This window comes from Pithys albifrons, chromosome 8 (genome assembly GCF_047495875.1).
Source record: "Pithys albifrons albifrons isolate INPA30051 chromosome 8, PitAlb_v1, whole genome shotgun sequence".
NCBI lineage: Eukaryota > Metazoa > Chordata > Aves > Passeriformes > Thamnophilidae > Pithys > Pithys albifrons.
In genome coordinates, this window is record NC_092465.1 from 19,907,830 (window position 1) to 19,933,053 (window position 25,224).

The following is a 25,224-nucleotide window of genomic DNA, read 5'->3' on the forward strand; positions in this document are numbered from 1 at the left end:
TCGTAATGAAAAGGAACTTTCACTTATGCAGTAAAATGTTATCAACAGTCATGAAATAGCAGCCTATCCCCCAACTCCTTCCAAGCTGGGTCATTGATAAGGATTACCAGTAACTCATCTCCTCCACTGACAACAATGAACTTGTTGATCTTGATCAGCAGCCTGTTGGCTGAAGCACTGGTGACAATACTCTGGTAAGCAACGTGACTTCACAGCCCAAGTGATCTGTTAAGCACTTGTGCCTGCCCAGAACAATTTTTCGACATGTCCCACTCTCTGAATGTAGAGGATCTAAGTTTGTGTAAGTGAGACAATGTCCAGCCCAGAAGGCTGACAAAGTCAGGACACAGATCTGCTATGTGTCAAATCCCATGTTGAAACATGTTCATAATGGGAGGGGATACATACTGTGATGGCTAAATGAAATATAAAAATCAGATTTGAAATTATCGCATGTAGCCAGTAGAAGAGCATAACAGCAGCAACAAAACAAAACTGGTATTTAATACAAAGTTCCACTGGCCATGGCAGTACTTGTTGGGCTATTTTCCTTCTCAGTAACAACCAATGAGTAATTGACAAAAGGTCTTAAAAGTCACTCATGTGCACTGATAAATATAGACGCCAGAAGGCAAAAGCATCCAGAACTGAGCAGTTCAGTTACTTACACTTCTGTCAGCACTTCCTTATCAGCTGGAAATTTTTGAAACAGTAAAATGGAAAGATGTCAGTTTGAAAAGAATGCAAATTACACAACTTAAGCAAAATAAGACAAAAAATGTATAATGAGCCAGCTCTTAGATATTGAGTGACTCTCTGCGACTGCAATGCACCAACCCAGAAGGCAACAACAAAGCCCATTTTAAACCACAAGCAGTGCATGTAGCTCTGTTTAAGGAAGCAGAGTATTCAAAAGACACCTTTTGATTAGCAACATTATTTTAACTGTTTCATAGGAATCTTAGAATAGCTCAGTCTCTTACAGCAAGCTACAAGGATAATACTGTAGCATGTCCTGACTATACAAACGAAGCCTATTCATCATTTTAAGTTGTTTTGCTGCTACTGTATTATTTACTTCAACTATAATGTCTCTCATTTATCTAACATTCTCCAAATATGCATTAAAAAAGAAATCTGGGAGTTGACAGGGAATATCATTTCAGCATTGATTAATCTTTCAGCACACAAGAACTGTGACAAGTCAGTCCTACATTTAAACTTCGAGGAGATTTTTAATGACTGAACAAGCAATGAGTTTTCCAAGAAGTTCACTAAAACCTTGCCAACTTATACAAAAGAAAAAAATGAAAATCCTAGGAACAGGGCATTTTAGTGGAAGGGGAAAAGCCATCACTGAATCTTCTAAAGAGGTAAGGAAATTGAAATGTAGGCAGGTTTAAATCACAGAGGAAATAAAGTAAATATCAAATGAGAAAAGTTGAGTGTTGCATCCCAGTGGAAATGCCTTAAATTAAAGCAGAGAGATGCAACAGTGAGAACTTACAACACTAACCTTTTGAGATCATGTCTGCATTGCAGAACTATTTACAATTTACAAAGGATAACTGAACCTCAGCCTGTGTACACATTTTGGAATTAAAGGCTAAATATTGAGACAATTCCTACTCTGGCTGTTCTTAGAGTCTGAACAGCAAGAATCTAACACAGTCATTCGTGAACATGAAGAGCTAGACTGGAAATTAGGTTAGAACAAAAAATGTTCACAAGAACTTCCTTTAGATATGTTATTAAATTATTGTATTAATATGTAAGGACATAGCTGTAACAGTAAATATAATATCCTGTGAAGTCCAGTCACAGCATTTTCCTTTTAATGGAACCTTGAAACCATGTTAAAATATATCCTGATATCTTTTTCATGCAACTGACACCTTGGCTGGCTGGCAATTACTTATTTTTAGTATATAGTCAGAATATATATTTCTGATAATGGTTTAAAAAGAAAATGTCTTGTCAAGTGTGCACTGGTGAAAATAACTACCACCTATATATTTACTCCTGCTTCCAGCAGAGGTAGTGGGGTGCAGCACTGCAGACACCTCAACCATGCTATCCCGTAGAAGTGCATCAAAGCAAGAAAGAAGGAAGAGCACCAGGAGTAATTTTTTTAATTAGAATTTGCCTATTTGTCAAAATCAAACTATTATGTAGAGAACTGAATGGTTTCAATAAAACTACAGGAGAATTCAAAAACAGATCTCCAGTAGAAGCAAAGAGAACCAGCCTCTCAAAAGGAAGTTTCCCTGGTTCTCTGTCAGCACATTCACCCACTTAGCCAGCAGCGTGCTTGAAGGCTAAAACAGAAACTAGCCCAGTCCAAAATGTGTAGGGGTTCCATTTACCATCCCTTCACACAGTTTATCAAGCATAACACTAAATAACTTGTCACAATATTGCAATTAAAAATGCCCAACCTATATTTCCAAAATGAAGGAAGTTCTTAATTGATTTCTCACATAGTCCAACAGGTTACATTTGAGTTAGGCTACTGGAAACCCTCTTCCAAACTTAAAATCCTCATCCATTATTACAGTCTCATTGGGTACAGTGGCTGAATAGTATTGGGAGTGGCATCACCATTTCACTTGGCAAATAACTGCTATTAGGGCCTTATGTACAGAGACATAATAATAGAAACAGGTAATTATCAATATCCAGAACAAGGAGATCATATAGATTTCTATAACTTGGCATTTTGGTCTTCCATATTGACAACTGTGTTATTCCTGGTCTCAAATAATGCTTACTATTATCCACAAAGATGGGTAAACTGTTCAGTTTACTCAGAAGCAAGGATGGCTGCCTCAAAGCATAAAGTGAAACAGTTCTCTCACTGCCAAGATCGGTACTGGAAATACAAGATGTTACCTTAAGATTTTCCAAAAAACCACCACCAGATGTTTGGGGAGGGAGGCAAAGTAGGTGTAAATGTCATACCCCTTCTCTCCATTCAGTGAAGGAACATTGCAGTTCAACAGTGAAAAGATGAGCATTTGGGAATTAGCAGATAAGAGAAAATTTGCCAGGCACTCTAGACAGCAGTTTGTTACCCAGAGCTGAAAAGGCTTTGTCTAATTGATTGCAGCTCAAAGAAGTGCTGCTTCTCGTGCTCACTAACACCACAGTGGCTCCAGGAATAAATACTTTAAATTGAAGCCTTTTTTTTTTTTAATGGCCATACATGTTTGAAAGCAGAGTTTACAATTGCCTGTTCACACGTTCAGTGTATATTTCAGAACCTGGTCTTGTAATGAACATTACATGTACTAGGTTTTTATGCACAAGCTTTTCCATTAGAGGAAAGGAATTTTGATCACAGTCCATTGTGAGAGATCAAAAATAATTGAACACTTTTTCAGTGATAGAATTCTAATTCGTTATTAGGAACATGTATCCTTCCTATTAAACACCAAATTTATCCAGCCCTAACATAACACTCACTGGAGTTACAGCAGTAAGAAAGCACAGTAACATCTCAAGTAATATTGCTATTTCTTTTATAAACACTGTAGAGACATGAAACCCAAAGCCTAGACATGGAACACATTAATGTAGAAAGCTGAAGTATGTGTCTCTTAAAAATAGGAAGATATAAAAGCCACAAGAAAAAAAACCTTTCAAAAAACCTTTTCAGGGACTGGAATGGAATAAGTGCTTCTGGAATTTGAGAAAAAAGGAGTTCTCAAGGACATGTGGTAATCTATCATTTATCATTCTCTCTAAATGTGTGATATAGATGTATGGTTAATAACACATTTTAATCTCCATGGTATACAAACTGGGGTCTGGAAGTAATATAGTAATTTATAAAACCAGCATATGTCCTTGTGACATGTGGGAAGAAATATCCTCTCAAAACTGCATTTTGGCTTTATTGGATATAAAAATGTGAGAAACCCACAAAAGTCTGCCAGTTATTGACAATCACAGACAAATTTATGGACTCATGCACAAACTATAAGTCCTGTAAATTTCCCACAGAATGTTATTTTAGTATTTATTCACTTTTTTAAAGCTCCAATTTCTGGATAGTTTATTCCAGTAAGACATTTTGGAAATAATTTCTGCTGATAAACATTGTCATGGAAAACCCAGCATTTTTATTTATATTTTGGATCTGGTATTCAGTTCAGAATGCTATGTAAGATACTGGAAAAATTATAATCAGGTATGTGAGATTTCTGTCTCAGTGAGCCTACATTCATTGTGTGTAATTCAACTAATGGAATTCTTCTACTGCACTGCTTTAAAGTGTGGTCTCATGTAGTAAATAATAATACACATCTTCCTAATTTCCTGAATGATTTCTCACAAAAGCTTTATAAACAATGAGAAATCATTACTCCACAGATGTGTACTGATTGCATTTAGAGGTAAGTAAGTAAAAGCCAAAAGTTTTAAAGAAATTTCCTTATAACACAGAAGTTCCATTTTCCCTGCAATGGTGTTCACTAAATATCACTGTATTTATTCAGTAGCATGTAGGTAGGACATAACCCTTCACAATGGTTAGGGATCCATGAAGGATCCCTCTCACCAGCATGGCAATCCAGCAGCAGCATTCACCCCATGGCGTGAAAGTCTTACTGCCTTTGAAGTAGAACTTCCATCCTTGGAGACAGCCTAGAGACATGGTCAGGAGCAAACAGCTCTGGGTGGCCCTGCTTGAGCAGGTAGGTTGGACCAGCTGACCTTCAGAGATCCCCTCCAACCTACCTATTGTGACTGTGCCAACGGGAGCTGGAAGACCTTGGTAAAGCACAGAGAAATGCCGCTGTTATTGGCAGCATTGCTACCTCCTGCTGTGTGACACTTCAGACAGAACCTGGGCCATGCTCTTCTCATTCCTAAACTGTGGCCAGGCACTCTGCCCCAGGTGCCTATCTGCAGTCTAACCCAGGATCCAGCAGCACTTGGGGGAGTGCTTATTTTCAGACATATAAATAGTCCAGCACAGTCAACCAGCATTTTTATATGCTTGAAGGCAAATAGACCCTTTCATTTATATTAGATAAATGACTTCACATGCCTCTAGAGCAATACGATGCTTAGGATTTATAATTTACTGTGGGTTATCTGCATTTTGAACTCAGAACCTAGCATGTTCAAATAACAAAACTAGTGAGAAGAAATCACATACCTACTCTGAGTCATTTCAAAGTCAGCACATGACCTCACAACGGTAAATTTGTGAAAATTATTAATAATTTACTTGCCATTCATAATTTACTTGAGATTTTTTGCCTTTTTTACTTACTAATGAAATGCCTATGAATGGATCACAATTTTCTCATATTTATTATTCATTACAACTATTTGCTGAGTAATTTCTGCAAAAGTTCCTCTTTTGTAGCTCGATCCCATTGTGAATGTTTATTATTCAAAATTTAGTCTGTGAAACTAAATAAGCCATGTATTACACTTTGTTCTGTGTTTGTCTGAATGCTATTCTTATAACCACTATGAGAATACCCTCTTCTCCACTATAAACTTCAATTGTATTCTTCTGTGAACACTCCTGTGAAGTTTATTTGCTAGGACATTCATAAAAAGCAAACAGCATGAGACAAGCGAATTTTAAAATTTGTACAAATACTGGGGGATGTTTTTCTTCGGGACCAACTAAGCCTACCAAGAAAAGGTAGCACAATCCCAGTTATTGAGCTGTTACTCAGATGACCGAACATGAAGATCCCATTTTCTCCTAAAAGTAAAAACAAGGAACACTGTAGCATCAAAAGCAGATGCCTGTTACTTTACACGTTTCTTGCACCCAGTTTTTCCAAGTATTCAAGGCATTGATTAAAGCGATATGGCAATCATTTAATTGCTACATCGTTGCAGTGTGACTCTAAAAGTGCTGCTAGGGTTTTAGTGGGAAGCAGAAGAAGAAAATGATAATATACAAAATGAAAGTGCACACATCATACACCTCTTCCATAGCCCCAGAAATGTCACAGAACTCATCTCCAAGTGTTTGTAGAGGTTGCTCTCACATGCCAAGAACTTAAAGCCTTTTCACTTTGCTTTTCTGGTTTTATTTTTTTCAGATTTTTGAGACTTGGTATACATTTGCTTATTTTTTCAGGTTTCTTTCAGGAATAATTAGGACCTTTTTTTCTCATGCCAAAAACGCTTTTGAGAGGTTTTTGCATTAATTTTACATTTTAGATATTCTCTAGCCATTATATCTCCCCCGATAATAGGGATAATTATTCTAGGATCATCACTCTTCACAAGTCTCCTAAAGGTTAATGCTTTTTTCCAGCTGGACATCTATGCACTGGTTACATTTCTTATTATCTCTTCAGAGGTATTTTGTTTGTAGGCAACCGGGGGTCTTTTTCCTTCCAGGTTAGATGAGATTTTCCCTTTCTTGTGTGTTGTCTTGGTGTGGATGAATCCACAGACAATGCCATGCACAGCATTCCCACAGGGACAAGTCCTTCATTTCCTGTCACTGGGCCAGCCACAGTTAGAAACTACATGCTGCCAGCTACATTATGAAACAAGTCCAAGCATTTTGCTGCATTTTCTGAAAATGCAAAAGTTTTACAGCCTCCTCAAGGAAGCTTCTTGTTTAACATGGGGTTTTTAACTCAGCCTTGGTGTTAGGTCCCAGGCCATAGCAAGCTACCACGGCTAGAACTGACCACAGCAAATTCAATTAAGATTGTGATTCATCAAGTTTAGTGTCCATACCCCATTTTTTAACACGCTGTGAATGCTATTGAATCCTGCAATGAACTTCTGAGATGCTACGAAGAGGTACATCACTTTCATTATTTAACCAAGAAAAAGTTTTAGTGAGTGCCTGTATAAGATCAAGAAAAAATTTTAATGGACTTTAATATGATTACCCTTTATACTAAAAGAAAAATAACCACAATGGACTTCTAGTACAAGGATGGCTGTTCAGTCATGAGATGTCAGAACTTGCATCTCCTTTCCAAATACATTAGACACTCTGGGCACCTGAGGGCTTACCAGCTTTGACTTCTTCAGCTACATTTGCTGGCCACTTCCTGTCATCAGGCAGTGGAGATAAGTATTAAAAAATGGAATACATACTTTTCCTTTGTTCCTATTTACAGATCCCTTTAGAAATATAAGAGTTAGCTGTGAAAGCTGCTATTTTTGAAATAAATTCTAGTGGCCAAGTGAATTGAAGCTCCTTGAGGTGTGTTTTTCCCTATGTTGCCAGGATAGATTCATTAGGACAATCTGTATTTGTCAGCAGTTCTTCAAAAACCTTTTAGAAAGCCTCAGTAGCACTGCCTTAGAGATGTAGGTAAGTGATACTGATTACAGAAAGAAAATTCTACCAGGCGTACTTCTAATTGCTGGCAATACACACAGAACTCATGTGCATGCCTCACTGGAAGAAAGAAAAATTATATTTTATTTATTACAAATCTCAGATAATTTGTGACTTTAATCTTGCAAGACAGGGTTATTTTTTCCTTGGGTTATCAAAATACAGAATAATTTTGCACCCAGTTTGCACTCTTCATTACTGAATATTAAAGCAAGCTTCCATGAAGTTCACAAAAATTAATAACATCTAACTGGCTGACACTGCTGCAGGTCTGTAATTGTGTATCACCTTGCAACACCACACTGTCTAAATGATTTCTTTTTCCTTTGAGCAATCTACTGAATAATTCCAAGCACTAATGATGAAGGATTACTTCTAGACAAATATTTCTTAGTAAAATATTGTACAGAAAAATAAAAATACTTATTCAGGTGTAGACAACATTTACGGAAAGATGTTTAATATTTATTTTAAACATTCTTACTGACAGCTGCTCAGCGAGACAAAATCTCTTCATTTGAGTCTTGAGGCAGTCTCAGGAAAGCTGTTACTGAGAAAGAGCAATTACAGTTCTCCCTTTTTCATCTTCAGTTATGAGTATATCTAAATGTGCCAGGATGCTTACTTTTAAGTTTTTTAATCTACATATATAGGGAGGGGTTGAAATGAGGAAATTTAAGGTCCCTTTCAACCCAAACCATTCTATGATTTATGAAGGGTATGGTTATATTCATGTAAAAATGACTAAGCATAAATACGAAACAAAAAGGCAAAGTTTTATAAACTAAAAGTTGCATAAAATTGAAAAATGTAGGAATATTTTGAATGATAGACTGAAAGACAATGTTAGTAAAACAGTTGCTTCAGAGTGCAGTTTGGTTTGATTTGCTGATTTTCTTTTCCATTTAGCTGTAATAAAATACATATTCTAATTCTGCCATTTAAAAAATTAGGGGAAACTGGTCATTCTGCCCAATACATGTAGTTTTTCCAGTCTCTGCTTGCTACTTATATTTAATGTGTAGAACAACCTTTTCCTAGTGCCCTAGAGATGTACGAATCAGGCCTAGAAGATTGCAAAGGCCATACAACACAAATTAACCAAAACCAATTTGTCACTCAGATGTCGCAAAAGAATTACTTATTTTCTTAAAAAAAAGGGTAACTTTGAAGTCTTTCCACTGTGCCCACTATCAGTATCAAAATGCCAAGTTCTAAGGAGATAGGGCTCAGTTTACTTGCAGAGTATTGAATGTTGTATTCAAGACCATGGTCATACCTCCCTATGGTGTCACGATCCATAATAAAGTGTAGGGTGCAGCCTTATCCTGGCTCTTGTGGGACACCTTCAAAGATGAATTAGATGTACATTACATAGATTTCCAAAAATCAAAACACACACAAACCCAATTTTCTCACTTTTATCTCATGGATCAGATTTCTTTTCAGTTGGATTGCAACTGGCCACATATCCATATCATCCCAATGACAGTGTATAAAAAATTCTCCATTCTCTTCTTGACACTCATTTTCCTGGAGCTTAATTTAGGCTAGTGTAATGTCTTATGTGCCTGGTTTTATGTCCCTTAATGTACATGTCCTACACTGTTCAGTTGGGAAAAAACCCCAACAGCAGCAGCATTCTGCCTGTGAATTTATTTAATGTCTGATCTCCATCCTTTACCATTCTACACATGAAAGGTGAGCAAGATAACTCAGTTTTGCTGCCATAAACAAGATTCCATCTAGATGGGTTTGGCTAAGACAGAATGTTAATCCTGACCTGAACTGACAGTCTTTGTAACTAACCACACAAATAGGCAGGATTTAGGATGTTAATCAGATGTCATACTACAATGCTTAACTCATAATTCCACAATCAATGGGCTTCAGTAAAAGCTGGCTTAAGAAGTTCCTGCCTTTCCTCTGAAGCACTGTAATGCCTGTGAAATTCTGCTGTAAGCCATGCCATGAACTGATGCAGGTTAAAAATAGCTGTCCAGAAAAGACTGTTTTCCAAGTTAGTACACCTATGCCAGTACAGTAGGGTACATATTTCAGCCGATACAGATGGGAGAGCTGGCGTTACTACATTAGGGCAGGATCACATGGGCATGGGTTGTTAAAGCAGCCCCAGCTCGAGAGGCCATATTCCCTGACTTTCAGCCCCAAAGCAGAGGCTTGTCCTCCTCACCACCCTGTAAGAAAAGCTCTAAATTTTGAAAACTTGTCTGCTCACATAATGGGGCAGTGGAGGAGTCAATTTCCAGCTTCTATTATCAAATCACCTTTTTAGTAAAGCTGTATTGAAGATATTGCCAGAGAAGAATTCCGAAATGTGTCATTAGGTCAGTCCAGTGTATCTCAATGTGGACCTGAAATATTCACAATTTTAAAACAAACATGGCATGGGCTGCATCATGTAGATCCCAAGCATGTGCATTTTGCAAGTGATTTCAATAAAAATGCCAATGGGAGTTTTAAGCTAAAGTCAAGAACAAAGATTGTGAGAAAGATTTCCACATTACTTACTTTCTTAATAAATAAACAAACAAACAAACAAACCCTGTGTCTTTCTAACTTGTACTTATCTGTGAAATATCAAGCATCAGCATTTTTTAATTTAAAAAGAAAATCTTGCCCCTGCAGTGCAGAGAAAAGATGAAGTTCGGAGGATGGAAGCCAGCTGTGTAGAGAATGGCCTTGATGTTTGTAATCCCACTTTCCTTTGCTACAGAAATGAAAGGAGGTCTTGCTCTTATGCTAAAGAAATTAGAGCAGGGAACTGAATTTCCTTCTTAGTTCTGCCACTGATTGCTGCATGAGCACAGGCATATCGCTTCAGTCAATACTGCTGTGATTCTGAGCACTGTCTGACTCACAAAGGCTGTGGTTTGCAGTTGTTAGAATTCATATGTACAAGGGAGGTGAATTCTCTTACTTGTTTGAAAAATACAGCTCAGACAAATATTAAAAATTGTGTTCTTTGAGAAGTGAAGTAACGATTATTTCATTAGTCATCCAAACTGCTTTTGAGGATGCATTACTGTGTCACAGTACCACATTCTAAAATAGAAATGATAATAAACACTCATTTCACAAGAGTATTATAAAATGGAGACACTCACATTTGTAGTTTCAGTGGAGCCCATCGCTCTTATGAGGAAATCAATTGTGTCATATTCAGAGAAATATTTGAATGCTGCAGTGGGCCAGGGGGCCTAAACTGAATGAAGCACATTTTTAAATGACATATTTGCAAACTGCCTATTAAAGAAGTACTATCCATCTTGTGACCTGAATGAGACAGGCAGGGAAAGGGTTGAAGAAGAATAGTGTGCTCTCACATAATTAAAGTCTGTATCATAATACAAACACATTTCAGCCCAAATATTTTAAAAGTTTAGCTAAGCTCCTAGCAATGGAATGAAAACTCTTATAATGATAATGAGAAGTTCTGGGAAGTGTAAATATAGCCTTGTTTCCTGTCTCACATCTAACATACACTTATTAGAAAAATGCTCATAAAACTAATGAAACACTTTGCAGACTAACACAAGAACAGTTTGCAGTAGCATTCCAAGTGTGGAAGATCAAATCTTTCAAAAGGCTTTATGTTGTAAGAACTTTGAAACAGAAATTCTCTTTGAATGAGAGCTTCTTAGCTATTCTTATGCAAGACAAGAATTAGGAATGAAAAAGGTCTTATATGGGTAGGATCTGTTAATGAATTGACTTTAGTATAAACACTCAGATTAAGATCTCAGTCAATGTCATTCAATTAGTATTTAAGTGCATGTGCTGTATCTACATTTCATTGTAATCCCAGATTCCTATCTATTATCTGACAGATGATGATTGCTACAATTTGGCACTGAAACAGCTTCTGAAAAATAGGAAGTGAAAAACCTAATATGAATAACAATTAGTGATCCAGCATGCTGTTACACAAAACAAGCCTCCAATAAAGGCTAGATCTCACGCATGCACAATTCGTCACCAAAGCATTCAAGTATTAAAGCAAAGAAGGCCCTAAACTAAGGTTTTATCTTCTTTTATCAGTGGTGTTTTGTATTTTCTCTTTGTTAGATTATGATCTCAGGTTCCAGTGCTACAGGTTACAAGTCTGTGTAGAAGTGCCCATGAGACCTTCATATCACAGATAAATGAAGAATCAGAACCTTCAGATGTCCATTTCTGAGGATAAACCTGAGCACTGCATCCATGCTAATACTATACAATATACTGTGTGCTGCCTGGCTTTGCAATACTTTATGTTATAGCCTCCTTTGGTAAAATTGAAGAATGCTATGAATTCAACTGATATCAAAGACAGGGATAGTAAGATTTGCAATTAAAAACTGAAATTGCAGTTGAGTTCTTCTTGCCTTCAACTTAACATACATGTATTTTCCCATATTTTAAAGAACTCTCTCCAGCTCCTCCAGTTGATTTTGTCTGCATAGGGACTAGGGTGGGAGTTGGGGGGAAGTATGAATAATGCATAATAGAGCCTGCTAAATGTATTTGCATTTAAGATTGTGCTTTAAGCTGTTTCCCAATACCTTCAAGGTAGTTTGTTAAGTAAAATAGCAGCAGAACCACACTGTAGTAAAGAGAACTAAAATGAAAGGCCAACATTCACAGGAATATGCTGATATAACAGGCAATGCTCCTGTGCCTCACAGGAATATCACAGAAATATTGTCAAAAGCAACATCTGTACCTGTCCCACTGCCCCTGCTCTCTCTCTTTGTGTCACTACGGTGCTCAGTGTGCATATTAAAACTGCCCAGCAACTGCTGTCAAACAGAACCTGTCAACACTAAGTTGTTCTTTTCATTCTCTTAGCAGGGAAAGTAATTTTGGTCTCTCCTCTACTCATGCCGATGGTTTTCAGGAAGTGTCTGTGGGATGTTTAGGAAATTATGATTTTTTCAGATTTGGCTGAGTTTAGTAGAAAAAAAATGGTTAGATATTTTTCAAACATGGGTTTAAGAGTGAAAAACACAAATTACATGATTGTATAAGACATTTCTTTCAGAGACCTACACTTCTGCCATAGCTGCAGTTTCAAAAAGAAGTGTAAAAAGGTGACAAATACACATGGCTATGAAAGCCATATACCAAAATTGTATGTTCCAGACAGATTTAAGCTTTTTAACAGGACTAAGATTACTGCTGCACACATGGAATAATGTGAAAAAGTATTTTTCCCACAGGGTGGGAAGATCAAAAAAAGGTGGACAATTAGTTCAGTTCATGGACTTAATCAGCCAGAAGCTCCCTTCTTCACCTGCAACTCTAATTCTAAAATCACAGCACCTCTCAGTAATATGAAAATCTTCATTTAGCCCATGCACACAAAGACTTTCTATTTTCATCTATCTAAATGCACCCCGTTTGTTGACAGGATTATACTCCTGTGCATTAGAAGTGAACACAAGATTAAACTGAGCTGCTTGTTTACTTAGGACATTTCTCCGTTTAGAGCTTCTGCCCCAGAATTTTGTTCTTTCATTTACTTATCCATTGACTATTTTGTTATTTTACAAACAGAAAAGCAGTGAGCACTGCAGTTCAAAGCCCTGTCTCATTTGTTTGGTTCTTTGAAGAGCTGATAGCTACAGCACACATCAGTGATATTGTTTTAAGATAAAATTCCATAGGATTTTGCCTAACATCTGTAAAAGGAAATAAAAAAGGATGAATACACAAGAAGCAGTCTAGGACCCCTAAAGCTCTGATTGTTACCAGTTGAGGGCACGTTGATTTACCTCACGTGAGAATTTTTTTGTCTTTTTCTCCATCCTCTCCTATGACATCATCTCTTTATAATGTTGACACCTTTACATTTTTAAAACAACTCAGAGACCCAGCTTTAGTTATATATCTTGCTAAACGAGAATAAAGTTCAAACAAATGCCTCAACTATTTCTGCTGACACACAAGGTATCTCTTCTTTTGCCTTATTTCTCCAGAACGCTTTACTTGGATTTATAAGTCCTGTCACTTGTTTGAGTAACAGACTGTACTATCACCATAATTTGTGATTCTGTTAAAAATCTCACAATATTTTCCAAGGTATTTGGCTTAGGTTTTCACATTCTTCAATTAAAACTGTTTACAAGGAAGTCTTAATCTCTTTTGTTTATAAATTAAAATTGCACTTTTAGCTCTTACAGGGCTTAAATATTATTTTTAAGGCCAAAATACGTGAAGTTATAAAAACCCTGTATAAATAAACAGCATTAACAGGAATCAACAGACTATTTGGCAATAATCTGAAGTGTTAAGTGTAACCTCATACAGAAATTGTTATCAAAGTCTCTGCTCAACCTCCTGTTTTGTTTAATAGATGAGAGGTCTAGTGAAAATGATCCTAAGTCAAGAACTGGACAAATCATGGAATGCTAGAACTTGAGAAATATGAGGATTGCCAGTAAAGTAGCTAAGTGAGTAAAACTCAGAGAGGGATTGTACTGCAAGTGGGAACTCGAGTAAGAGCAGGAATCGGGGGCTAAACAGCAGGGATAGTAAGGAAGCCACAAGGACAAGGTAAAGTAATATGCAGTATGACCAAAGAAAAAGCAACCTGCTGAGTGTCCCAGAGCAATTACTGCAATTTGCTCCAGGCAGTTATCAGTCAGGCTGACACATCTTCAGCCCCGGTAGACCAGTTATGTTCAGGGGACTGGCTGTGGGTGTTTTGAAAAAAGTCTGCATGAATGTCCATCTGAATCTTAGAAACAGACAATTTCCATGCATGAGTATAACATGGACGCTCAAAATATATTAGATACTGCTCTGTACAAAGTGGTCTGGTTAGACCATTGAGAGCTTTGAGTTGACAGTGATCTCAGCCCATTGAGGTTTTCTGGTTTTTTAGCCTCTTCTTCATTGCAGAGACAGAGTTTAGTGAGATTCACAACCTTCCCCCATATGTAGACATATTGCTTGAAAGAAGCAGTACTTTATATGTGTGAAAGCAAATGTACATGGCTGTAGACAGTTTATTTTATATGCCATAGCAGAAAAATTGTCTGCAATGCCTGTATGAACTCATCAGCAGAGATGTAAAAGATGTATTACACTTCATCTGCAGCTGAAAATTCTGCCAATTGACAGAAAAGGGGAAGAGAGACATGGGAAACACAGACAGGCGATGGATATAAAGAGACAGAAGTTTATTAGCAAGTATACCAGAAAAAAAGGTATGAAATACATTTGATTCAGTTGAAAGATGTCAGTTTATTGCTTTGTATTGATAGATGTGTATAGAGCTTTTTCATACAAAAATTAAATTGATGCAGATAGCTTAAGGAGTAGAGATGTGAAATCAGAACTGGTATGAAGACGGTATTAGAATGAACTATATTATTGTGGAATAGGAACTGCTTTATCCTCTAGTCATCACCATAAAAATGCAATGAATTATTCTGAAGAAATATCCAGTGTCTTGCTAAGAAAGCCCAAGGTATCATTATACAATCTAGGATGCTCAGATGGGAATTAGTGATAATTAGATAAGTGTTGGGCAAAACAAAAAAAAGGGGGAAGAATAGAAAATACATAACAGCAAAAGCCACACACAGACATATCCAAAGAAGAGGTCTCATCCTAAGCAGAAATTATTTCCTGAAAGGATGTCCTCTTGAAGACCAACCTTTTCTATAAACTAAGGCTACAACACAAACAGAATTTCTTGTGAAGTGCAGAAGAAGCACCAATTAATTTCTGCTCCCAAAATACACTATAAAGGTATCAGAATCCAAAAACAATTTCTCAGAATACATTTTTCATATTTGCACATTCTAAATTGTCCTGAGTGATGCAAGGCTATTTTATTCATTAATATTTGAATTCTAGAAGGGGCTTGAATGTTGTAAGGATTCAAAGATTCAAGAGCAATTGAAGGGACTGATTGAGAGATAAATCTAAAATAATGCTCATCCAGCAGACTTTCACATTCACACTCAAAAATGGGAGTGCATTGTAATAGTTATGATTCCCCAACAAGGAATTGCTATTGGTTTGCCACCACCTTTGTAGAAAGGAAGTAGATTCTGTGAAGATTGAAGTAACAGAATGAGTCTGAGAATTTTCTGGAAAGTTAATTGTAGCACCATTACTTATTTACTTTGTTTTTCAGTAAAGTGAGCACGAGGCTTGTATGAGTGCAGTGGATGCGTGTATTGTACTCTGTGCAGAAACTCTCCTTCATATGGGATACACTGTAGCAAGGCTTTAAAGTTAACGAGCTTTCTCAGTTCATTACAGTTACAAATACTGAGTTTCCACCTTCAATGTGAAATGAATGAACTATTAGCTGTGTAAACAACTTTTGAATTTAATTTCTGGTACTGCAGAGGCAGCAACAGCAATTTCTTTTCACACATTTGAGATGTATAAAGATAGACAGGCGGCAAACACTAACTCTTAAAAAACTCCCCAAACTGTTTTGAATTACTTTTTAGTTTTTTCAAATGAAGACTTAAGACAGTAGCACAACTAGTAACAGAGACTATTTTTACTTTCAGCACTGTGAAGCAATAATGATTTATTACTTTTCACTTGATAGGAGGATGAGTGTTATTTACAACTCTAAGTGATCCTGAATTTTGAAAGTCTCTTGATTCAATTTCACGAAGCAGCAAAATTATGTTTTAGATTGGAGGCATAAGTCAATAAGAACTTGTTGGAAAACAGACAACTCAAGAATATTTCTAATGGTAACAATTTCAGCTGATAGAAATAATAAAATATATTTTCCTAAAGGACAAGGAGTTAATTTTACCTGTTTTTCTTCTTATACAATTATAAAGGAAAAGAAAAATACTTAAAGATCAGTGAGTCCAACCATTAACCTAACACTTTCAAGTCTACCACTGAACCTTATTCTCAAGTGCCATATCTACACATCTTTTAAGTACCTCAATGGATGGTAACTCAACCACTTCATTGGGCAGCCTGTTCCAGGGCTGGATAACCCTTTCTGTGAAGCAATTTTTCTTTATATCCAACCTAAACCTCCCCCAACACAACTTGAGGCTCTTTCTTCTTTCAACCAGCACCAACTAAATGCAAATTCTGATGCTCTGCACCTCACATCTTCCGCATAACAAAAAAAAGGATCAAACACTTCCCATTTGCTGCTGTCATTTAACACACAAATTTATGAAGTGTCTCGGAGAATTGCTCACTAGATCTCATTTACATGGAAAACTCGGTCTGCATGGGGTAAGTAGGACTGAATTAAAGAAAATACTGTTCTTTCACGTACTAAACATCTGCCACTAAATGAATAATCTGCAAATGCAGAAGCAGGGGCTGGGAGATGCACTGACTGCAGCCACTGGTGGCTCCCTCCACTCAGTCTCAAGAAGCTAATCCTGCTCAGTTCCGACGGCTTCATCCATTTTTCTGGGAATGACCCAGGACATGAGCAGCAAAACGGCATGTGTCCACATTTAGGGGTTTATTTCTGCTCTGTCCTGATTTCCTTCCCAGAAGTGCTGTGCTTGTGAAAAGCAGTGTGACACCCTGAGAGACTTGCATCTTCTCTGCACAGCCAGACACAGTCTGGGTGGCAGCAAAGAAGCAAGGTCTTCCTTGGGGCATACACAAGGATTATCAGCAAGGGAGGACTACATCTGGATAAAAGCTTTGGCCCACTGTCATCTGTGGCCGAACTCCAACTGAAGTCAGAGCAGCCAGGATTTCACATGTGTTGTGGCAATTTTGACACCCTGCCTGTTCTGCCTTGGAACTTCCAGCCAGCATAATAAGGGTCTTAACAGTGCCAGAAGCTTTTGTGTTATGGACTGCAGCAGAAGTCCTGAAACCCTTCACATAAACAACCAAATACTGTTCAGCTATTTAAGAAATGTAAGGCACTGCCAGACTGTAGGGGATTCAAACCTGCATCCACAAGTATGATGTTTCACATTGGCACACCATGCTAAAAAAACCCTTATCCTGTTTAAGTGCTTTCTTTTTTTCTTTTTATGGAAGTGCTATGGCAGAGAATTCATGTTTTGATTGAATATAGAGCAGGCAGCAAACTCCATTATATACTCAATACAAATCTCATGCAATAATGATGAAATAGGTATAAAATGACTGTAACAAAAGCAGACACTTTATAAAGTAACATCTCCTCTAAATTCTGCATGTGTAGTCAAAATAGGAAAAATGGAAATGCATTTGAAAAAGATGAATTGTAGATCAAACTGGCCAAAAGTTTTAATGAGACAGTAAAATATTTTGATAAGCCTCTGTTTAAAATATACTCGGCCTTTGTCACTCTGTATAAAATAGATGGAAACTTAGAGAGATGTCAGGAACATAATTAGAAGTCAAGCTGGCATGGAATTACATTGCTCAACAAATACAAGAAGCCAGTTCTGAGTCCCTGACCTGTGATAAGTTCTGCTGATTTCAGCACAAAGAAAAAATAACTCAAATAATTATGGGCTGCAGGACTAAACCCTGGTCATTATTTAATCTAAACACAGTAGAGCTTCAGTTTGAGGGTGGCGTGAACTTTGCAATGAACAGCTGTTTAAGAAAGAAGTCGAAATTGCACTGCTGCTATTGACAAAGCAACCACTTCATCTCAGGCAACATACGGATGCCCCACTTACAATCTAAAGCAGTCATTACAAAAGAAATTGATATTCATAGATGGATTTATTAGCCTTACATTGCCATATACAAGCAAACGCATACCCAGTACTCTATTAGATGAGTTTGAATTTGCTTAAGATCTTGGGGTTTTTTCCCAGCTCTGAGTCCATATATTAATAAAAGCATTTCAAAAAATGTTTTAAGTTTAGAATTGGGTGTATTTAGAATTCCATTCAGCTTTGCAGGGAAAAAAATTGCTTAAAAGGCCCTCAATTCTAGGAATAAAATTTCTCCTGAAATACATGACATCTCCAAATGGAAATGAAACAAGCTAAAACTTGACATTGAATTCTAGGTTTACAGAAACAGCTGCAGAAAGTAAGAACAACACATTTCATTCTAAAAAACGTAAGTTTTAAGTGTGGCCAGCGGTTTCTAGTTCATCAACAGTTCACCTGACCTTATCTTGAAGTACAGCAGTTATGACAGTGGTCATAACTGGCTTCTGTTTCACTTAAAAATATTAGTGCTGAAGCTTACTGAACTACCCTGACTTGATTAAATGCACAGCAAAATCAAGCATTGGAACACTTACTTTCCAATGCAAGGTCACAAAATGGCATGTGATCCTGCACCTTTCCTTTTGGATTGGCATCAAGGGAATGAGGTCACACAAATATCTGTGAAAGACAGCCGGCATAAAACAAGTCAAACAGCAGACATCACCCTTTGCAGCAATAAATTCTTTAGCAGGCTGGATATCTGGGGGAAAAAGGGGGACTGTGGAAAATGAATGTGCCTTGAACATAAGCTTCCTCATTCTGATGAGTTATTTAGTTATACATCCCTCTCCTATTGCTACGTAAGAGGATATATCATGATAGCCATTCTGCAGAACATTCATTGCACAACTTTGTCTGTTTAACACCCACTTACTTGTGTATGTACCAGTATTATGTACTTGTAGGATAGTTTACATACAGCAATTTTAAAAGTATCCAAAGGAAAACAACATAACCTGTTATACTGCTAATATGGCTGTCAAGAGGGAGAAGAAAGTATTGTCAAAAATTCAGAACTGGATACTTTAAAAATTATCTAATTCACAGGTGATCCTATATCAACCATATAAAGACAACAAGGTGCTTTGATTGCTGTTTCTACCAGTCCAAATTATTAACACTTGACTTAGAGCTAAATATTCAAAAAAGTATTTTCAGACTCCCCGTTCTATTTCTTCTACAATGTTCCTGAAGAAATAATTTGAGATATTGTGCTTACATTTCTGTCTTCACCCAGAAAGCTTGACATTCCACGTTTCCTGATTAATTGCTGCAATTTTTATGTGACTATTTAGTGATAAATTAAAAAAAAAAAAACAACAACAAAAAAATACTTGGAGGATCATCAAATCAGAGTCTGGAACAAAAGAAGTCAGACAAGTGTTACCTTCAGAAAACCCTTCTCATTTTAGACCCAACCCTTTTATACTATCTCTGTTTTTCAGGGATTTTTTGCTATGCTATACATAATAATCACTGTTGTCTCTACAGTCTAAGTTTCTTTATACCTTCATTTGCACTTTCTTCATCATATTCCTGTTTTTCTATGTTTATTTTGCATTGCCTGTAACAAACCACCTCCTCTCAGCTTGTCCCTACATTCACTCAAGCCCATGCCAAGTGATCTAAACTGGTTTTAGCCATGCCTTGAAAATTTTAAAACTTGCCTCAGGCCTTTATACCTCCATCTTTCCCCTCACAAAGAAGCGATTGCAATTCCAATAATTTCAACAAGAAAAATCAATGTCAGGAGAAAAAGTGCTTGCCAGGGGCTTTTTTACTTTTAAAGTATTTTGGAATAAGTAAGTAAGAATAGTAAGCAAGAGTCCCAAAGATACAACAGAAATGGTCTTAATAACCACTAAATACATTGAGTTTTAAGTTTCATTTTTAATCTACTACTTAACAGTGAAGCAGCAAAGCAGAACCAGACTGAAGTAATTTATTTGAAATGTTTTTCATTATCTGAAAATTTGATGCCTACAGCTTAAATGTGAGATTCTATTTTTATGTACAGAATGGAATCTGCTGTTTGGTTGAACTTTCTAACTAGTCCATTAGACTAATTTATATATATTACATATACATGGAGAACAAAATACATTCATTTCAACTGGCAGATTAGATGATGAAGCCCAACTCATCTGCAAATGATTGGATGCCTGACAAAAATACAGGAAGAAACAACTCTTTGGTAACAGATGCTCCAAAAGCAGCAAATGCACTGGGCAGTTATTCCCATTTGTACTTTTAAGAAGACTGTGACCTTTCTTTTGACATGTGTGCCCCACAGCTGTTTCACAGTCCCCTTCTCTTACCTCAATAAGCTAACGCCTATGGACTCTCTCTGAGCAGAACAGCATAACCAGACCCACGGGGATGGCAGCTCAAGGAAACACTTAAACCAGCAGACCAGCTTTTGTAGTGGCTGGAAACAAAACAAAGCACTTCAGCTTTGACCACGTTAGAGGTTGTTTCTTTGCTGCAAATTAGATCAGCCTTAGTCCTTGGATAGCCAGTCTTCAGCATGTTATAGCTGGGGACTGCCCAGAGATCTTTTGCAGAGAGCCCTCTTCTCTGTAGTGCATACACATTCCTTCTCTCTACACATCAGGGCAAGAAGCCCCAAATTTAGTCATCAGCAAGAGCATCATATAAGATTGTTGTCTTTTCTAAAAGCATTCCTGCAGGGAATTAAATGTGATCAGACAGTTTGAGAAAGGGCAATCAGCCTGTGCTGAATACAAATCAAATATATAAATGAAATTGCACATCACTTAAACTTACTGCTGAGAAGTATTGACAGCAGCATGGCCTTTTCCCTTTCCCTGGACTCTTGAAGTCTAATTTATATAGACCAAAATAATCACCCTGCTCTTCCACAGTATTATTCAGAATGCTCCTGGACACTACACGCTACCAGATTTCAATGGGCTAAAGGGATATCTATTACGGCAGACTTATTAGTGGCCATTACTTTTAATAGGGATTTAAGAGTCACTACTTTGTGTGTTGCAAGGTTGTTTGCTTTCAAAAGAGTTATAGCAGTCAATAGTAAATTCCAGTCTAATTTCCAAATCAATCCAATGCTTTTAAAATTATTAAGTTATCATTACTTTTCATTTTTAAACTATAAAAATCAGAAATATTTTCTCACTGTATTGACCTGGGTCAAGATTTTAAACTGTCTCCTTCAGATCAATCGTTTAAGAGTGCTGTGTAGTTTACAGTTTATCTCATACCTGCTTAAAGAAAATATTTCACATTTCATTTATTCCAAACTCAGACTGAAAAAGGAGTGATTTGTGAGGGAGCAGAAGCATCTCAATTACTGTGGACAGACAGAATTTTCTAAGAAGCCCCAGTGAAAAAAAAAAATAATTGCAACTACCTTTATGTTTCTGCAACTCAAAAAATTCTAATTAAAAACTATTTGCATCTGCGTAAATAGGGCCATTCTGCAAATGGATTCAGATTGCAAATATTTCCTAGTTCAAGGAAACTGACCAATTATTTCTCTTCTACTTCAGTTATGAAACCAAGGCAAACCATTTTGCTTCCTATTTATCCCATCATACCCATTCTGAATTATTTGCCTGATTCATAGGCTACATCCCCATCCAACAGAAATTTGCTTAAAGATGAGAGGAGAAGATGATGTATTTTGAACAAGATTTGCTGATGGCTGAAGACTGTAACCCAGCCTCCAGCACTGATAATAGCCAGCATAACAATGCTCACCCTGAAGAGACAGTACTGGGGAGGTCATCTACAAACAGCCAACAAAGGGAATAACTTCAACATTTGCCACCTTAAGCTCTAAACTGCATTTAATAGATTTAGGGACAAATTCTAACAGATCTTTTTACAAAGAACAACATGATTTTATTAGAAAATTGTTTAGAAAAAAATATAGAAAATTGTGAATTTTTAGTTCAAACTATTCGTAGGAAAATGTACAAGGAACTGTCGCAAAATATGTCAACAGTTCCAAGGTACTCAAGTCACAGAGACTTTTTCATACTTTTGCCTTTGCTGCACCAAAATACAATGGCAATTCATGCCGTACCTTTAGCCATAAAACATCCTGATATAAATTCAAAAAGATAGAGAGCAATTACATATTCTGACCTGTGTTTCTTCATATCTCAAATATTTAAAAAAACAAGGGTTATTTCCATTTGCATTCTACAATTTTGCAAGTCCACTAATTGCAAGACATTCTAAAATGAGTGGAAATTGTCTGGATGAACACCATCTGATTTCTAATGGACAGTATCAGCAACAAGCTAGCAGTAACTGGAGGGGTGAGGGCTAGTTAGAAATTATTTGGCTCACAGCTGAACCTCCTATTTAACCACAGGGATGATCAAATTAAGTCAAGGTCAAGTATGTGACAGAGCAGTTGTGCCATGCCACAAATGAGGACTACTGGTGTGTATATATAGCAATACTGGTTTGATTTTCTAACCCACCAATCATGACCTGCAATTCAAAGCTGCTGCAGGAGAGAGAAAGCAGCCTCCTGCACTCTCAGCCTTTACTTGAGTTCTACACATTCAGCTCCTTTCCAGGCTGCTTAAAACCTTCGTGGTGGAGCAGCCCCTGAGCACTCACTGCATCACTTCAGTAGCTTGTCTACAAAGAAAACTTTACAACTGTTCAGCACAGCAACTACTAACCAACTAATCTTCCCCTAATGAAGGAGAGATGTTTAAATCTCCCCAGCAGAATGAAATTACTGGACTTGGGGTGACATTCTTGCCCACAGAAAACTTTATTCTCAGATGGAGCTCATCTAGAACTCTTATTAATGATTACAAATAGATGCTTTCAGCATAGAGTGGGTTTGGAACCTGTAATACTTTGGGGCTGTTATAGTAAATGAAAATAAATTGATTTACAGCAGTTAATGCACAGGTACTCAAAACAGTGGCAGTAATTTTTTTGATACCCATCTGTCCTCCTCTTACTCCATCTGTTTCCTTCACTCATTGCACTGGAATCCAGCCTCGCAAAATGAAATCCAAGCTCTTTCATGTAGCACAGTGTAAGTTACCTAGTTACCCAGCTGAAAGACATTTCAAAATAAAGCACTTTCCTTCTACTCTGTAGAAGGCAACAGACGCAGATTTTGTGGTTAATGTATGTCTGACCAATCTTTCTTTCAACAAAATGTACAACTGTTGGTAAATTTCCTCTGATTTCAGATGGTGTACTTCAAAATATTCCCTGAAAGGCTCATCGTTTTAATCAATTATTGATAGCACCTTGGGGATTTTCCACCAACTCCACTTGATGCCGCTTTTAAAATGGTAAGTACCTACATGACTGTATGATTTACAGACTGGCTTAGATCTTTATAACTAATACAACAGTATAAATGCACACAATTACATGATTTAGTTGGATTATATAGCTTTTATTAAACTGTGTTGACTGACTGTTTTTATTTTTCAACAGTTCTTTGGCCTGTTAAAGATTTGGATTTGACTCTTTACACTAAATGTAAGTGTTTAACAGGAAAAGGAAATCTAAGCAAGCCCTCCTCCCTTACAATCCAAAATGGAAGATACAATACAAAGGCTGAAATTAATTACTTATGAAATTTTGCATAGCACAAATACAAAAGCCACTACTAAACCCCATTTGTTCTCTGAGATGTTATAACCAAAGGCTATTTCCAGTATTGGTTCATCTTTAGGGCGGTGAGGTGAGGTCATTTGAAGGTCGAGAAGGGGAAGTTGCTGTTGCTCTATAAAAAGGCTCACTCTTTAAGCATCTCAGTGTTTATGGTGCCTTTAATTTCTACACTAACGATATCTAGAATACCTACATGCCTTTGGCATATGCATTTACCACTTCATTATTGGTATCACATTAAAAGGGAATAATGAAATTATATTTGTGCTACAAAGGTCTTTTAACTGATACTGAATTTATACAGAATAGAATATTCAAGAATACCAGTATGCAGAATACAGTTCACAGGAACATGCAATTAAGAACACAACTTTGTGATTAGGCTGATAGTAACTCTACTTATCACGCTTTTTTTTTTTGATTCAATACATTACTTTACTAAAATTGCAGTAGCATAACTGCCTGAAAGAATTTAATTTAGTCAAAAGCAGTAAGTTACCTAACCTCTTGAGATATAGAACTGTCTATAATAAAAGGAAACTTAAAAATATGTAGTGAGAACTTAAGTTGAAAATAAAAGGTTTTTCCAAGATGAAAAATGGAAACAAGTGGTGGTTACAGCACTTTGTAAAACAGAACTTTCATATTACAGAGCCATTACTGTGATGTAGATGACTGAAAAATGAAGATTGCGATTCTCTTAATCTTTATGCATCTTTAAATACATAAAGGCCCATTTTTCCCTTCTGTGGCCAAGTTTGAAGCACTTACAAATGAAAGCAAAAAAAATGGGTGGTATTAATCACACAGAAAAATGAAAGTCTATATGCCTCTTGTAGTCCTTTAAAAAGCATTAATATTTGCATAAAGCTAAAGGAAGAAAACTCTTGGATGTGAAAACATGTATCTTTTAGACATCTACTAGCTACTTATCTTGATCTGCTCCATAAATAGAAACTAATTATGGAGATACTAAAAACAAGACAGTGCCCTAGGAAATAACAGGCTGTCTTTTTTAAGTATACTCAAAACGGTGTGAGTAAATCTATATCATACAAATACGTATCTAAGATACATCATTTTGGTCTAATCTTCCTCCTTTTACAAGCAATGGTTAAACTTCCACTAACCCCATTAAAAGCAGAACAGTGTTGATTCATTCTTTTGCTTGTAATATTTCCTGCCCTGCAGAGTATCAGCATTAACTGTGAATGGCAGAACTCTAAAGACTCTAGTGAAAAAATGTATTCAGTCCTCTAAATTAATGCCTGAGCTCTGACTTTTAAGTGAAGACAGATCAGCAAGTCAGCAGCTGCTCATATTGCTTTCTTATTGATAATCAAAAAATGAGAGGCTTAGGGAGTGCTTAGTTACCTAATCCATGCCTTTCCAGGAATTTGATATAAATTTTCTTTTAATATAAAACTTCAGAAACAAGTATGATCCTAGACTAAATTTTAAACCCCAAAACTGACACAATATGGGGCTGAGCAGTGAGGTTGAAATTTCAAATTGATATGCTGAGTCAGTTCTGTCAAGGAGGGTGTT

At 36.8% G+C, this 25,224-nt stretch overlaps 1 protein-coding gene across 5 annotated transcripts in view; it reads left to right on the forward strand.

Annotated features, from left to right (window-relative positions):
- Positions 1 to 25,224, forward strand: part of B3GALT1 (beta-1,3-galactosyltransferase 1) — a 188,759-nt gene that overhangs the window by 107,832 nt on the left and 55,703 nt on the right. For 3 of the 5 annotated variants that reach the window (XM_071562598.1, XM_071562600.1, XM_071562601.1), the window contains exons 3-4: positions 23,244 to 23,348; positions 23,497 to 23,541. The gene's annotated coding sequence lies outside the window, so the exon portion shown is untranslated. The remainder of the gene's footprint in view (positions 1 to 23,243; positions 23,349 to 23,496; positions 23,542 to 25,224) is intronic. The other 2 variants (XM_071562599.1, XM_071562602.1) reach the window with 1 other exon arrangement.